General features: G+C 39.1%; 1 protein-coding gene across 12 annotated transcripts in view; it reads right to left on the bottom strand.

Annotated features, from left to right (window-relative positions):
• Positions 1–17434, bottom strand: part of SPOP (speckle type BTB/POZ protein) — a 65833-nt gene that overhangs the window by 37454 nt on the left and 10945 nt on the right. For 6 of the 12 annotated variants that reach the window (XM_059046368.2, XM_059046370.2, XM_067021843.1 and 3 more), the window contains one exon: positions 5654–5763. The exons of the other annotated variants lie outside the window; for them this stretch is intronic. The gene's annotated coding sequence lies outside the window, so the exon portion shown is untranslated. The remainder of the gene's footprint in view (positions 1–5653; positions 5764–17434) is intronic. 12 annotated transcript variants of the gene reach the window in all.

Genomic DNA, 17434 nt, shown 5'->3' with positions numbered 1-17434 from the left:
AGAAGGTTTTCCTCATCCCTTCCTCTCCTTCAAATGATGATTGTGAATACCAAAGTGGTAAACCAAATGGGAGAATTCAAAGATATTTAGGACAAATATCAAACCACCCAAGCAATAACAAGGAAGAAAGAGGAGGAGGAAAAAACCATATGAGGTGGTTGTTCACTGAAGTTCTGTCTGTAATGGCAAAAAAAATGGAAACAATTTAAATATCCATCAAAGGGGTTTGGGAAAACTGTGAAATATTCATACAGAGAAATTAAAAAATGAAACAGCTGAAATGAGGGACCTAGATCTACATGTATCCAGATAGATAGATCTTGAAAAAACAAGAATAAATGAAAAAATTGACTGCAATAGAATTTATTTATACATTCACACACACACTCTGCACAGGATGCACACTAAATTTATGGTCATAGATTGTCTCTGGGGAGTGAGCTGGGAAAAAGAACTGAGAAAGTGAATGAAGAGGACTTCAGCTGAAGGTCTCACAATCTCTCTACTTTTTGTTTGGCTTTTTCTTTTTTAAAATTATTTATTTATTTATTTGGCTGCGTCAGGTCTTAGTTGCAGCATGCGGGATCTTCGTTGTGGTGCGGGATCTTTCGTTGTGGCACACAGGCTTCTCTCTAGTTGCGGCGCACAGGCTCCAGAGCGTATGCGTGGCTTAGTTGCCCCTGGGCATGTGGGATCTTAGTTCCCCGACCAGCGATCAGACCCCTGGTCCCCTGCACTGGAAAGCAGACTCTCAACTACTGGACCACCAGGGAAGTCCCCCAAAACAATGAATTTAGAGGGAAAAGTAGATTAGAAAAGCTTTAAAAAGTTGACATCAGAGTAGTCTGAATCAAACCAAAAAAGCCAAAGAATTCAGTCCAGATCTTCTCAATAATAAAAAATTTAGCTCTTGGTGAAATAGTTTCCCCAGCTGATGGGAACACAGCACCGGGGTTACTTAAGCAGAGGGAGTAAAGAGACTGACGTTATATACTTCAGTAAGAAAGCACATTTTTTTAAATAAGAATAATACTCATCCTAACCCAGTATATCCTCAGAGACTGTCAATCCTCACAAGGAACCATGTTTCCACAAGCACCTTCTCCTTCCTCTCCATCATCTACCTCTAACCTGAACACCTGTCCTCCCACTTTCCCTAATTTTACTCACTCTCCTCTAAGACCAACCCCTCCTTCAATCACCTCAAAGTATAGTACCTAAACTCAAAGACAGATTTTTAAAAAGAAAACTTGAGACTTTGGGAAATGATTTAAATGCTTTTTCTCCTCTTTCAAATCTGTTTTTCCTCCCTCTTGCTTCACTTTTTCCATTCCCCAACCTGTTTTTTTCCTTCTTTTCTCTGGCTGACCAACAGTTGCTTTCAACTGCTAGCAAGCCTCTGGCATGTTTATACTTTCCCCTTCTTAAGGAAAAGATACTCCAAGTAAATCAAACAAAATGCCTCTCCATAGCCCAAGAGCAAATAAAGGGAAAAGAACTTAAAAGTAAAAAATACTAACCATATTTTGCTGCCTTTCATTTTCATTATGGCTAGGAATAAAGTTCTAACTACCAAATAAGAGAGCAAAACCAAACTTACATTTTATCATCCTCATAGCATTTAAATTTATCTAGGGTCCTCTTTCACAAGTCACTTTGGTTAAGAATTATAAGGCCACTCACGGGTTCGAGCCCTGGTCTGGGAAGATCCCACATGCCGTGGAGCAACTAGGCCCGTGAGCCACAGCTACTGAGCCTGCGCGTCTGGAGCCTGTGCTCCACAACAAGAGAGGTGACAATAGTGAGAGGCCTGCGCACTGCGATGAAGAGTGGCCCCCCTTGCCACAACTAGAGAAAGCCCTCGCACAGAAACGAAGACCCAACACAGCCAAAAATAAATAAATAATTTTAAAAGAATTATAAGGCCACTGAGAATAGGTCTGTACAGTTGAGTACTACAGCCTAATGGAAACCATAACCTCAAGATTCACAGTAGAGATACAACCGGAGCACTCCCACTCCCGTCTTCCTTGTCTTTTTATTTTTTTATTTTTTGGCCATGCTAATTTTCTCTGTATCATTCAAATTTTAGCACACGTGCTGCCAAAGCAAGCGCTTCCTTATCTTCTTTAAAAGTACTTCTAAGGTCCTTTTGTGGTAAATGCTTTAAGCTATATAACCATTCCCTCACAAGCAGTATTCAACGCTTCACCATCTTCCAAGTTCTCTGACATTCATGATCTTATTTGGGATTTATTAGCAGCTCTGTGAGGCGTGCAGGGCAAGTATTTTACAAATAAGGAAACAGAAGCTCAGAGGTTGCAATCTACCACGGTTACATGGCTATTAAGGGGGCTGAGTTAAGACTGAAGTCTTTCAACTTATAATCCAATAGTTTAATTCCTGTGACTAGGTGATTCTTAGATGAGGTATTATTCAACACAGGGGAACTGGAAAAATACCCAATAGAAGATACATATATATGTGTGTGTATATATGTGTGTGTATATATATATATATATATATATATATATATATATATATATATATATATATATATATATATATACACACACACACCCTAGCTTTCAATTCTGATTTTGTTTTCAAGTGGCAATTCTTGAAAACTATGCTCTTTTGTTCTAACAAATTCTGAGCACAATTATTAATGACACCTGGGCAAACTGTTGATTGGCTCATGCCTACTTTCAAGACTAGACCCTGGGAACAAATCATATGTCCTCATACTTTTTAAAGGACTTTCAATATTTTAGCACCTAATCATCATTAATTTTTAAAAATAAAATGTCTACTTTTCTAACATGCCAGAGTATTTTCTAGTCTGAGTTTACAAAAATCCAGTGTCTTTCCCCCAGGAGATCTCTCTCTCCTTTGCCACAAGCTTACAGAATTAAAAAGCACAATTTCTATCATTCCTTAATTATATTCATTTGAAAAGTCTAACATGACTAAAATAGTAAATGGCATCATCTTCTATCCAGTTGCTCAAGCCAAAACCCCTATCTTCTCATATCCCAACTATCAGCAAGTCCTGTCAGCTGTCTGGCTTCCTAATACAGTCCACATTTACCCATCTCAAATTTTACCCATCTCTGTGCAGTTTTCTCTCATCTGAACCAGTGTTAACTGGTGTCTAACTGATCTTCCAGCTTCCTCTGTAGCACAATCTATTTGCCACACAGTAGCCACAATGAACTTTAAAAAGGTAAATCAGATCACGTCCCTCTTCCATTTAAACACACTTAGAATAAAATTCAGTCTCTTTACCTGACCCTATATAGGGTCCTATAAAAACTGGTCCATTATGCCAAATTTATCACCTATCCCTCACTCCAAACACACTGACTGGCCTTCTTTCTATAAATAAGCCAAGCCTGTTTCCATCTCAGGGTCTTAGTGCTATCTTCCCTCAGCCTGGAAGACCCTTCTCCTAGTTTTTCACATTACCTAGTTATTCACATAACAAGCAAGTAGCTTCTTGTTATTTATGTTTAGCTCAACAGTCATCTCTTTTAAAAAAGGCCTTCTGGGGACTTCCCTGGTGGTCTAGTGGCTAAGACTCCATGCTCCCAATGCAGAGGGCCCAGGTTCGATCCCTGGTTGGGGAACTAGATCCCTCAAGCATGCCGCAACTAAGAAGTCCTCATGCCGCAGCGAAGATCCCTCGTGCCGCAACTAAGACCCGGCACAGCCAAAATAAATAAATTTTTTTTTTTCCTTTTTTTAAAATTAGAAATAAAAAAGGCCTTCTGTGACCACAGCCAAAAGTAGCAGCCCCATCCCTACTCTTCCATGGATTTTTGTGTGAATAAATCCTCTACACTGTCTACAGTTTATAGAGCCTGATCATCTTCTGAGTGTACTTATAATACTGACATTCTGGTCCTGCAAGTCTGAACACCAGAACCTAGACAGTGGGGGCTCTGCTGAGATAACACCCAGTTCAAAGTCAGAAGCAGCCCCTGGTCTTTTTCTTGTTTGGGTCCAAGAGAAACTTGATTAAACTTTCTTTCTTCTTTTGGGTGTAAAAATTTTTAACAAAGCCATCCTTGATCTTTGAAACTTTTCTTATTGTATCCACTTAGACTTCTCTTTTAAAAAATTATAATATCAAGCCTGTAGACTCTGTCTTGCCTTAAAGAAATCACTAGTTTTTCTGACCACTAAGCCTTATTCTGTAGTACATAGTTTATTTTCTATCAATTAAGGAAAACAACTGATCATAATGGGACTGGGAGCTGAGATCTGTTTTCTGAGATGGGAAACTGGCTTACAAGTAGAAAAATAAAAGGTAGACGTAAAAGCATTTTTGGAGATGGATATATTAATAACAACAAAAATTGTAACAAATGCCTTTTGGGTGATAGTAAAAAAAACAAGAAAACTTGCTAATGCTACTTAATTCTTCAGGAGTAAAAGACTGAAGTGATCTGAGTAAAGTGAAGGGAGTTCTCTGCTATTAGCCTGAATACTCTTTGAGGGCAAGGGACTTGTACCCAGTGCCTGGCACATAGAAGGTGCTTCATAAACATCTGGTGAATAAAGGAATTAGCAATATATTCTAGAGATATAAAAGGATTTAATGAACACCCAGTAAAATGTTTTACAGGTTGTTTTCCAGTCTTACCTAATGCGACTGCTCAAATTAAGTCAACTGTCAGGATACCCAATTCTACTGCTCAGTCTACATTCGCAACAGAATTAAAGTGCCTATAGAAACTGGATTCCTCCCCAAGGATGTGAGGTTACAAAGATAAATTTGCAACTCTATTTGTTCTTGGCCCTCTGTAACCTCTTCTTTCTTTCAATTCAACCAAACCTTAACTGATTAAAGCTGCACAGATTTGACTCTGATCCTCAAGATGTAAAAAGGCTCTTTTACTCTATTTCCTGAAAACCCTTTCCTTCAAAGCAACGAGTCATCTTATTAGCTGAATCAAATTATTAACAAATAGAGGTCCCATTTTGGGAGAGGCTTATGGATTATTTAAATTTTGGAAGACTAAGATTTTCCCACCTATACAACTAGTAGAGTCACAGCAAAAAATAGATTTTTATCCTAAGTCCAACAACTACTCTGAGCATTAATAAATGTGTTTCCATTGCTTGAGCCCTAAAGTCAATCAACAATAAAAAATATTCATTGAATACAGTTTGGATGTCCAGTCCCATGTTAAATCACCAGCCTCACTACTACCAATTTCTTTGCTTGGTTTGAATTAAGAGAAAATGTTTCTGGCCTTGAAGAGCCAGGAAAAGACTCAACTTATAGTTAAAAGAAGAACTCATATTTTCAAGAACAGAGAGTTCCTCCTCAATATATAAATTTTCCTCCTTTAAACAATTTCCCTACCATCCTTTTCCATATACTTGGTGTTTAAATAGGAAGCCATTTAGAAGACACAAAAATTATTTCTCCATCTATTCATCCCTGGAAACTAGTTGGAACAAAAACTCAGTAAAATCAGTTTTAAAAATCTAGATAGTCAGCTAGTATTCAAATCAAAAAGGGAAGCTTTGGACTCTAGACACAAATTCATTTCAAATATTAAAAACTTATAGAACTCCTAAATAAACTCACTTTTAAGGAAAAGTTACAAAATGTAGGTAAGAATTAACACTACCACTTTACCTTTATTGCCAGAGGTAGTTACATGAAGATCTGTCTCACAAAGGTCAACATTTTATTGGGTCTTTCAAAATCAATTCTTCACAATGAGAAATGGACATCAGTTAAATAAACTGTTAGAACAGAACAGAACAGAACAAGTCAATATATTCATAAGCTCTTGCTGTCCTTGGGACCTGAATTCTAGTGTAGCCTTTATAGATACTTTGCTAAACCTAAGTTTTCTTATATTTAAATTGAGGGCAACTGTCCAAGGCTCTCTAAGCTCCTTTCTAGAACTAAAGTTCTAAGACCCTTTGGAAAAACTGTTAAAATTACATCTGCCTCTCTACATATATGCTTTTTAAAAAATAAAAGCAATATGTACTCAGTATAAATAATTCAAAAGTTATAGGAAACTATAATTGAAGAGTAAAAGTTACCTTCCAGACACCCAAATCCCTCCTTCCTAAGCCTAAAGACAACCACTGTTTTCTTTTGTAGCCTCAGAAACAAGCAAAAAAACACACAAAACCAAAAAAAGGCATGTACCAGCAAACAGACAGACACAGACACATACACACACACTCATACTCCTTGGAGGCACACACATACCTTGATCTTTCTAAAGGCTGCAAGGAATTCCACTGTACCCTGATGTGTGGTTTCTGGGTTTTTGCTACTGCAAACAATGTAGCAAATAGGTGTATCTGAACATAAATGCAGCAAGCCCAAGTCTAAGCACTGTTTATTTTGATAGATAATGCCAAATTGCTCAACAAAATGTTGTACCAATATATACTCCCCATCCACATGACTGACTGTTCAATTCTCCCACACCTCTGAGTACAAGGAAGCACAAAGAGTAGGTGAGAGTGAGCAACTTGTACTGCAGATTCTATTAATTCCAAGGAGATCAAGTTCTTAGATCAGGATGTGGATTTAATAGCATGTAAGGCTAAATTCCTCCACATATAATCTGGCCACTTTCACCCAGAGATGGATATCGGTACACTGAAAAATCAATTTAGTTCCTTATCTTCTTCACTGCCAGAGGATCCCTATTAATTCAGCTGTTTATTCCCAAGTTAAATGGAATAGTCCATGATCTCAGAGTTGATAAGTGTTAACAGAGCACACAGAAGTAACTCCTGGTGTATTTTTAAAGTGTTTTTTAATTAAATAATTGGTATAATGTCTAGCATGGAGTAGATACTCAATAAGTAACTGTTAATTAAATTAATGAGTGTCATCCACTTTGAAAATATCATCTTAGTTTAGTAGGAAGTATTTGCAAAGGACTATATAAACATCAGGCAACTCCAGGAGGAGCACATGAGTTTCTAAAAACAAAACACACATATATAAAAGTTCTCATTTTACTTTTCTATAATTTGTTATTTTAAGTATTTCTTTTTTTTTTTTTTTTTTTGCGGTACGCGGGCCTCTCACTGCTGTTGCCTCTCCCGCCGCAGAGCACAGGCTCCGGACGCGCAGGCCCAGCGGCCACGGCTCACGGGCCCAGCCGCTCCGCGGCATGTGGGACCTGGACCGGGGCACGAACCCGCATCCCCTGCATCGGCAGGCGGACTCCCAACCACTGCGCCACCAGGGAAGCCCTTTAAGTATTTCTTACATCTTCAGTTGTAGTATGCCATCCCATAGGGGGAGGGAGCAACAACTTTGGTCTTATACTGATATGTGGAAAAAGAAATTTAAAAAAAATTTTAGAACCAGGGAAATGAGGTATATCTAATGCAGTATGTTTTCAGCAGAAGCTCCCTCTAATTTTATAAGAAACGTGGGAAAACACAATTTAGGTACACCCACTATGAAATTATTCCCAACACATAATCTTTCGTTTCCTCATCCAAGTAAACCAACCACACCCAACACTAAATCTCTTAAGAAAACTGCCCCCAGTTTCTTCTATTACAGGGGATCACTAAAAAAAAAAGCCTCACAGTTTTAAGGATCAACACGAAGCACTCAAACCAAAGCCGACCTTACATACACTTACATGTAAAACTCACCAAACACAGCAAGTCCTATGCTAAGGGCCAGAAGCATCTTTCAAAATGAGGGAAGTCTTCTCAACCCTTGCTCTGACTACAGCACAAATTATTAATGGGGCCCAACTCCAGACACTGGGTTCAGAGCAGATAATCCAACAAGGCATCAACTAGGAAAGGGAGGGGCAGTTGAAGTAAATGGGACACAAAGTCAAATACCCTTACCTGGCAAAGGTAAAAAAGACCCTTACCTGGCAAGGGTCCTGCCCATGACATTATCAGAAAATCACGTGGGAGGTCCCCAAATTCCACCACTAACACCACCAAAAAAACACCCTTACCTGTAGGCCCTTTAAGATTGGTTGCAGCTGAAAAAAAATTAAAGTCTTCTAGGTCTTCTAGCAAATTCTACCTAATGGAGTTCAACATCCCATCTACCAGAATGAACTCCACATATTAGAAGACAAAAATTTTAGGTTAACAGTTTTCAAATAAAAATTATAAACCACAGGAAAAAAAATATTACAATCACATAATCAAAGAGGCAGGCCTCAGACTGAGATGAAACAGTTACGCCCTTCAATACAATCTACATTTTCCAAGACACACAAGAATCTGTTTCTTGGACTTGAGATTGGTATTAAGTGGCAATGGACTAAGACAGAAAAATGACTACCTGAAACTAAGCCAAAAATCAAATCCAAAGACACTCAATTTAACACTGAGCTTGCACATACTGTCACTAACAAACTAAAGCAACTATTAGTAGGGCTGCTATGTTAAATGGCAAACTACTATGACATAAAACAACGGATCATAATTGGCTGGTAGACAGTCTGATAACCAAAGTGCATATTTATTGGTTACTGCCCATACTTGCCAGAAGAGTTCAGCCAATCAGATCATGTAATACAAATTACTTCCAAAAGTAAGCAGTAGTTTACTTCTTTCCCCCACTGTATGAGTTTTTAATGAGCACGCACTCCATACGAGGCAAAGCAGTTAAGGCACAGTCCAGTGGAGGAAGGGAGGTGTCTTAGTTTTCCATTGCTGCATAAGAAATTATCAAAAATTGAAATTACATGTTCAGTGTCTTTAAGACTGCCACATAATTTATAATTAACCCAATCACTCCTATAAATATCTCATGTCTATAAACTTTGACTTTCACAACTGTTGTTAATTTCGCTAATTCAAAATATTTTTGTTATTCTTGGCATTAAGATACTGTTATCCTCATTCTTTATTCTAGAATGAAATTATAACCTTTATTTCAATCCCTACCATACTTGAAGGAGATGAAAACATTCAAAAAGAAATTTTTTACAATTATTTTAAAAAATACTGTAGATATCTATGGTGAAAAATCATTCACAATTTATTGGTGGAAAAAAAGACTGGATCAGTATAATCTGTAGACTCTTCAGATCCTTTCATGCCTCTCTGTCTTCAAGTAGTGATAACCAAAGTAGGAGAAGGATGTATAAATTTAAATCCACCCATTTTCTTACTTGTCAGGTTGGTCAAAGACTTGGTGAGAAAGTTTAGAAAAATTTGTTAATATGAGACTCTGGCCTTATAAAAAGTTCTAAACAGATCCCGTTAAAAGGATACAAAAGTATCCATAGAACTCTGGATGCATTAATTTATTTATTTAGCATTTTTATATACAGTATAATTTACCTTTTTGTGTACAAAATTTTTGACAGAATTCACATGTAACCACCACCAAAATCAGCATACAGAACAAAATATATGCTTTCAGGCAAGTTATTAATACTCAGAAAAACTCCCTGTACCTCAGACTCCTCACCTGTAAAACACAGGTAAGAATACCTCCATCATAAGGTTACTGTGAAGATTAAATGAGTTAAATACAAGTAAAATGCCTAGAGCAGAGCCTAACACATAATAAGTGCTCAGGAAACATCAACTATTGTTATTAGTGTTTTTTTTTTTTTTTTTGGTTTGTTTGTTTTTTATTTATTTTTGGCTGCTTTGGGTCTTCATTGCTGCACATGGGCCTTCTCTAGTTGTAGCGAGCAGGGGCCACTCTTCGTTGCAGTGTGCAGGCTTCTCACTGCGGTGGCTTCTCTTGTTGTGGAGCACGGGGTCTAGGGCACATGGGCTTCAGTAGTTGTGGCTTGCGGGCTCTAGAGCGCAGGCTCAGTAGTTGCGGTGCACAGGCTTAGCTGCTCTGCAGCATGTGGGATCTTCCCAGACCAGGGCTCGAACCTGTGTCTCCTGCATTGGTAGGCAGATTCCCAACCACAGCGCCTAGTTTTTTTAATAATACTCTGACACTAGGAGGGGAAGGGACTGAGCAGACACATTTTCTAGGTCATGGAAAAGACTGCCCCTCAATGTACCTTAATAAAACCCTCACCATGTACCTTAATAAAACGGCATTCTGGTTTATCTGTCAGCCCAATGTGAATTTGGCTAGCCACTTTTCTCTGAGACCAGTCAACTCTGGTGCAGCGAAGAAACAAGTTTAGTTGAAAAACTGAGGAATGGATCCTAAATCCTAAAGGCCCAAAGAAGTTAACAGCATCCTGAGAAGGCCTGTCAGAAGAGCTAGTCAGTCAGCTTATGACCTTGGTTCCCTCTAAAAGGCAACACTGGTCAAATATGCTTCAGTGAAAAGAATGTGATGCTAGGAGGGAGATACTTGAAGTATACCACAAATTAGCTTTAACACGATTATGTACTTTAAAGAGAAAGTCTGAGTTTTAAAAAGTACTAGTCAGTTCTCAATTATCCACACTAAAGGAGGTGAAAAGTGGTGTAAATAATTCAAAACAGACAGTAAGAAACGAAATCCTTAACATTCTACTTTAGAGTGTATTATGTAATTTTTCCTATAGATTTATAGGAAATTGCACCTGGATATGATCAACCTCACAGCATCCTCTTGAGGCTCAATCTTAGGCCACAAAATTCTTTCAAGTGAAAGTCTCTAAATGTCATATAGAAGTAAAAGGTGAGGCCTGGGCTTCCCTGGTGGCGCAGTGGTTAAGAATCCGCCTGCCAACACAGGGGACACGGGTTCAAGCCCTGGTCCGGGAAGATCCCACATGCCGTGGAGCAACTAAGCCCATGCACCAAAACTACTGAGCCTGCGCTCTAGAGCCCACGAGCCACAACTACTGAGCCTACGTGCTGCAACTACTTAAGCCCATGCGCCTAGAGCCTGTGCTCCACAACAGGAGAAGTGACCGCAAGGAGAAGCCGGTGCACCACAACGAAGAGTAGCCCCCACTCGCCACAACCAGAGAAAGCCCACGTGCAGCAACCAAGACCCAGCGCAGCCTAAATAAATAAATTTATTTAAAAAAATAAAAAAAGATGGGCGTCCCTGGTGGCGCAGTGGTTGAGAGTCCGCCTGCCCATGCAGGGGACGAGGGTTCGTGCCCTGGTCCGGGAAGATCCCACGTGCCGCAGAGCAGCTAGGCCTGTGAGCCATGGCCGCTGAGCCTGCGCGTCCGGAGCCCATGCTCCGCAATGGGAGAGGCCACAGCAGTGAGAGGCCCGCGTACCGCAAAAAATAAATAAATAAATAAATAAAATGATAAATAAATAAAGTAAAAGGTGAGAACAAATGAGTTTCCAAAAGTGAATCAGTCTAGACCTGGTAAGCCATGAGAGATCATCCAACTGAGGATTTTTGCTCCCACAGATATGAGGGTGCATTACTGTGCCTAAGGAGCTGGAAGTGGGTATCAACCTAACTGCAGGCCAATTTATTTCATAAAATCAAGGTATTCTTGAAAGTTTATGTAATAATCTCAAGTGCCAGAAGACTTCAGCAACCACCCTGTCTAAACCCTTCGATTTTACAGAAGAAACTGAGATCCACAAAAGTTGCAACATGCTGTCAAACTATATAATAAAATAAATATTTAAGTACTGGGAAGTTCATTTTTTTTGAGATATAACTGACATATAACACTGTGTTAGTTTTAGGTGTACGACATAATGATTTGATATACATATATATTGTGAAATGATTACCACAATATGTTTAGCTAATATCCATCATTACACAGTTACCAAAAAAACGTGTGTGTGTGTGTGTGTGTGTGTGTGATAAGAACTTTTTAAGATCTACAGGAAGTTCATTTTAAATAATTCACTTATATAAATAAATAACCTATATTTCTTGCAAAAAACAGACTATTCAGTTTGCTTAAATTGGGCCACATATCTGCTTTATCTTAAAGTTCCCTACTATACAACTTCAGATGTACCAAAAATAAAATCAGTCCTCTGGAATATAACTTAACTCCAATAGAAGCCTCTCCACTGCACCACAACATGAACCCTCCTTTCCAATTAGTCTAGCCGCATACTCTAGCCTATTTGTCAGTTGATACACACCTTTCTCAAATTTGTTCATACCATTCTGAAGGCCAGGAACATTCTCCTACCTCGTATCCGAATACTACTCTTCTGGATCCAGGTCAGGTTCCACCTTGCCTTGAAGCATTTCCTAATCACCTCAGTTCACTCTGAATTCCCATCATATTTACTGTCACTTTCTTGGCAGCTAACAAATGTTACTTAGGATCCCTTATCTGATAATATAAGATGCCCAGAATTGTAATTGTTCTTTGTAAGTGTTTTTCCCTACCCCTAAATTCTCTTTTGGTACGTGTAGTGAGAACATGGAATAGGTATTTAAAAACCAAACCAAAACAACTTAGATGAGAAGAGGAAAATAGCTGGTAAAAGGATAAAATCGATTTTTTTTCCTTTATTAACATGTCCTTTTGGGACTTTCCTGGTGGTGCAGTGGTTAAGAATCCACCTGCCAATTCAGGGGACACAGGTTTGAGCCCTGGTCCAGGAAGATCCCACATGCCTCGGAGAACTAAGCCCATGTGCCACAACTACTGAGCCTGCACTCTAGAGCCCATGAGCCACAACTACTGAAGCCCATGCACCTAGAGCCCATGCTCCACAACAAGAGAAGCCGCCGCAATGAGAAGACCGTGCACCGCAACAAAGAGTAGCCCCCACTCGCTGCAACTAGAGAAAGCCTGTGTGCAGCAACAAAGACCCAATGCAGCCAAAAATAAATATAATTAGTTAATTAATTTTTTAAAATGTCTTTTAATACTGTTTAAATATCTTTTCAACTATAAAGGTATTTTAAAAAATAATTAGGAAAATATGGAACATTGCATAATCTTCAACACAGCAATTCTGCTTCCACTTTAGGAATCCATCCTAAGGAATCAATCTGATCAGTGTATAAAGATTCATCATAGCATAATTTATAAGCAAAAACTGGAGAAAAAGGAAGTTCATTAGGAGGGAATGGACCAAATAAAATATGATGAATCCATACAACGTATTTCTATGTAGTTACTTTAAAAGAGTATTAGTAATGACAGGAAAATTTTAAAGTTGTTTCTATTTTTTTCTATTTCTCCATGATTTAATAATCAGAAAAAAGCAAATCTTTTCACTCTGAAAAAATTACAGTGTAGATTTGAAATAACATACAACTATTTACCACTTAAGAGGTGACACACTAGCTCATGAAGAGTAATCCTTAACAATGTATCAAAGTCAACATGTAATCAATTTCCCTGCTGTTTTCATGCTGTTTCTTCATGCCAGAAGTTTCTGAAATAATTACCAATAACTTTCATTGAAGGAAGTTTTCACCTATTCAGAGGACAGACATCTCCATAAGTGGTGACAGGACAGCAGTGAGTCAAGTCATCATCAAGTCAAGTTATATTCCAAAGGTCAATGACGACGACCACCACCAACACCCCATCATCAGACCAACAAGGCAGAGGGGAAATCCACTGAGTTAGCATCTCTGATCAACAGATTTGAATACTGGAGTACATGAAGACCAAAATGGTACTCTGTGTCCTTTTGTTGACAGGATTTCAAATTCAATGGCTCCCACAGCCATTCCACTTCAGATGCTCACTGACATTCTCATACTTAGCAAGGATCTCTTGGAATTTTTTCTACTTCCCAGATGCTAAGTTCCGAATTTTTCTCTCTGAACTTCTTTTCCATCTACCAAGAGGAAGGGAACACTCAAGACAAGAAAACAAGTACAAAAGCCCTGAAGGAGGACCTAGCTGGGCATATTGGAAGAACAGAAAGAAAGCCAGTGCAGCTTGAACATGGTGCACAAAGGAAAACTGCAGAAGAAACTGGAAGGGATGATATCACAGAGGGCCCAGCAGGTCATGATAAAGACTTTGGATGTTGTGTTTTCAAAAATTTTTCCACTCCCATGGTGAACCAATCTTATGTAAATAAAACCTAGATTTATGTTTCAAAGCTCACCTGCTCTTCCAAAACCCAGTGCAATAGATTAAACTGCCTGCCTGCTAAGCAGCCTCTCTTAAATGTCAATATATGCAAAGCCAAACACTATCTTTTTTCCCAAACCAGTTCCTCCTGACTATTTTATATCTGTTAACAGACCGACCATTACCCAGGCTTGACATCTCAAAGCTATCTTTCATTCTGTGTCTACTGTCCATACCCACTACATACAGGCTCCACAGGTCCCCAAACCTCCAACCTACTCTTTCTTTTCTAGTCCCAATGCCCCCATCCTAGTTCACACTAGAACCAATTCTTATTCAAATTACAGGAATAGGCTAAACTTCCCAGACCTTCAGTTCCTTCCCCATCAAATATATCCTATATGATGTCATTTAGATCCTTTTAAGACCATCAACAAGCAGGTTATATACAAATTTATAACCACAAGTTCTGACTTTACTTCAAGCTCCACTCACATTTCTGTCTACTTAATGTATTTATCCTCAGCCTCATTCACATCTCAAATTTTAACATGTCTAAAACTGAACTCCTGACCTCTGATCTTCCCTCCAAATCCCACACCTACTCCTCCCACTCCCATCGCAGTAAGTGGCACTTCTACCCATCCAATTACTTGAGCCCAAAACCTGGGAGTCACCCTTGACACTTTCTTCTCCCTAAACCCCCACATTCACTCTAAAATTAAACAGATTTTCTTTGACATACTTCTCAAATAATCTACTTCTCTCCATCACCTCTGCCACTGAGTTCCACCTGCAAAGATTCTTATTTAGGTGGTATGAGGTGCAGCCCACGCTTCAGGAGCTTTAAAAGCTCCCCTGGTGATTCTGGCATGCAGCTAAGGGCCCACCCTCTGCTCTACAGGTCCTGGACTCCGATGAAACACTCCAAGCTTATTTCTACTACTTTCTCCCTTGTTCACCTAACTCCACCCACCCTGACCTCCTTGCTGGTGCCTTGAACATGCCAGGCACATACAATCCTCCTGGCTTTTGCCCTTGCTACTCCCTCTGCCTGGAGTTTCTGGTTTACTCCTTCACCTTCTACTTCTACAGATATTTACCCAAATATTACTTTCGGGCTTCCCTGGTGGCGCAGTGGTTGAGAGTCCGCCAGCCGATGCAGGGGTCACGGGTTCGTGCCCTAGTCCGGGAAAATCCCACGTGCCGCAGAGCGGCTGGGCCCGTGAGCCATGGCCGCTGAGCCTGCGCGTCCGGAGCCTGTGCTCCACAACCGGAGGGGCCACAGCAGTGAGAGGCCCGTGTACCGCAAAAAAAAATATATATATATATATAACTTTTGTAGTGATTTAGTGAGACATTCCCTGGCCATTCTATCTAAAACTGCAACACCCACCTCCACCTCAATGTTCAGCATCTCTTTCTCTGGCTTTATTTTTCTCCTTGGGACTTATCACATTCTAACATAACATATATTTTATTTATCTTGCTTACTGCCTGAATATGCACTTCATGAGAGCAGGGATTTTTGTCTGTTTTGTTCCTTAACTATATCCCCAGCAGCTAGAACATCATCTGGCACAAGGTAGGTACTCTCTATTAAAAATTTAACTCCTCAGCAAGGCCTGCCCAGATTCCTCAATTAAATTTAATTTCCCCATTATACCCCATAGTAACTTATTCCTTTCCTTCATAACATTTACAGTAATTTGTAATTATATTTTGTTTATTTGTTGAAGTTCCTTTCCTAGAATGTAAATTCCATGAGAATAGGGATTTTCTGTTCGGTTCACCACTATATACAGCATTCCTCATGCTTAAGTGGCACAGAGCAATTTAAAAATTTTTCGATGAATGAATTAATAAATGATGGAGGTCAAATACATTTTCTGAGAGCACACTCTAATCATGTTATTGTTTCAATCAAAAACTTTCAAAGTCTCTCCACTCACCGCATTAAACCCTAACTGCCTGGCTTTGGTAGAAGACCTCCCACGTTCTGGGCCAATTTACTTTCCTGTCTCAGCTCCCATTTTCCCATGTGTCTTTTGCTTCAGCTACACTACACTGCTCATTATTTCCAGTACACACCCTATACTAACACTGCATTTCCCCACCTCCACATTTTTACTCATGACATTCCTTCTGCCTGAATTCCCTTCTTATTCCTGCTTATCAAAATTCCAGCCTTTAAAATACGTACCCTTCAAAACCCAGCTCAAATGTAACCTTCATAAAGATAGTCCTCCCACCCTAACTTTCCCAACTGAATGGTCTCTTCCTCTTCTTTTTTTGTTTTTGGCCGTGCCGTGGGGCTTGTGGGATCTTAATTCCCCGACCAGGGATCGAACCCGTGCCTTCTGCAGTGGAAGTGAGGAGTCTTAACCACTGGACCGCCAGGGAAGTCCCTCTTCCTCTTCTAAACACCAAAACACATAATACTGGTTTAATTCCCCACTAATTTCAGAACATACCCTCCCCCACCTTTTACAAACTCTTTCGTTTATAATTACTCAGTAGATACTTGTTGAAATGAAGTCAGTTAACACCACTAGTCCCCCTTCTCTGTCATAAAACACATTTAAATTTGGGGGGAAGGGGTGTTCTCTTTCACAAGACTCATTAATGACCAAAAAGACTTAAAGGTGAAATAGCAGATTCCTAGCCTTAACCTTCCCTTATGCTTTTTCTGAAAAGGCAAGATCTTCCCAAATGCAATTTTTGGAGCTCAGATTTTTTAATGTACTCAACTGCTTGAAAAAAAATCTTAAGCTGCACGTGCTACTCTGATGACATAAATTCCATAAGCCATATTAAAATGGGTTACCCTAAGATTATGACATATTTGAAAGACTACCTGGCTAAAAATCTGAATACCTTAAATTCTGCTGTTTGAAAACAATAATTACTAGGAAAATATTTCTGTTCAACAAGAAATCTGAAACTTTTTACGATCTTTTAAGTATCCCATTCATTTCTACATCATGTTAAATGATGTTAAGTAACACTACCAGCAATCCAGTGAAACTCTACCATGAAACACTTGTTGTACCTCAAATAATAGACTTTTGTTCCCTACCCACTGGGGTTCCCGAAGTGTAGTTCACAGATCCCTGAAAAGTCCCTTTCATTGAGTCTGTTAAGTTGAAACTATTTTCATAATAGTAAGAAACTACTGCCTTTTTCATTGTGTTGGCATTTGCACTGGTGATACAAAATCAATAATGGGTATAACTGTGGATGCCTTAGCTTAAATCAAGGTAATGGCATCAAACTGCACTAGAGTTATGTGTGTCTTTTACCATCATGGACTAGTGATCTTTTTAAAAAGTCAATTTCACTTAAAAATGTTCTTGATGAAGCAATAAAAATTATTAATTTTATTAAATCTGAGCCCTTGTACAGGTCTTTTAAATATTCTGTGTGATGAAATGGGAAGTATGCAAAAAGCACTTCTACAGGATAGTACATTGGTTGTCTCCAGGAAAAGCAATTGTGACTCTGAT

This window comes from Kogia breviceps, chromosome 19 (assembly GCF_026419965.1).
Source record: "Kogia breviceps isolate mKogBre1 chromosome 19, mKogBre1 haplotype 1, whole genome shotgun sequence".
Taxonomy (NCBI): Eukaryota; Metazoa; Chordata; class Mammalia; order Artiodactyla; family Physeteridae; genus Kogia; species Kogia breviceps.
The sequence above is the reverse complement of the archived record's forward strand: the minus strand, read 5'-3'. Positions and strand labels throughout refer to the sequence as shown.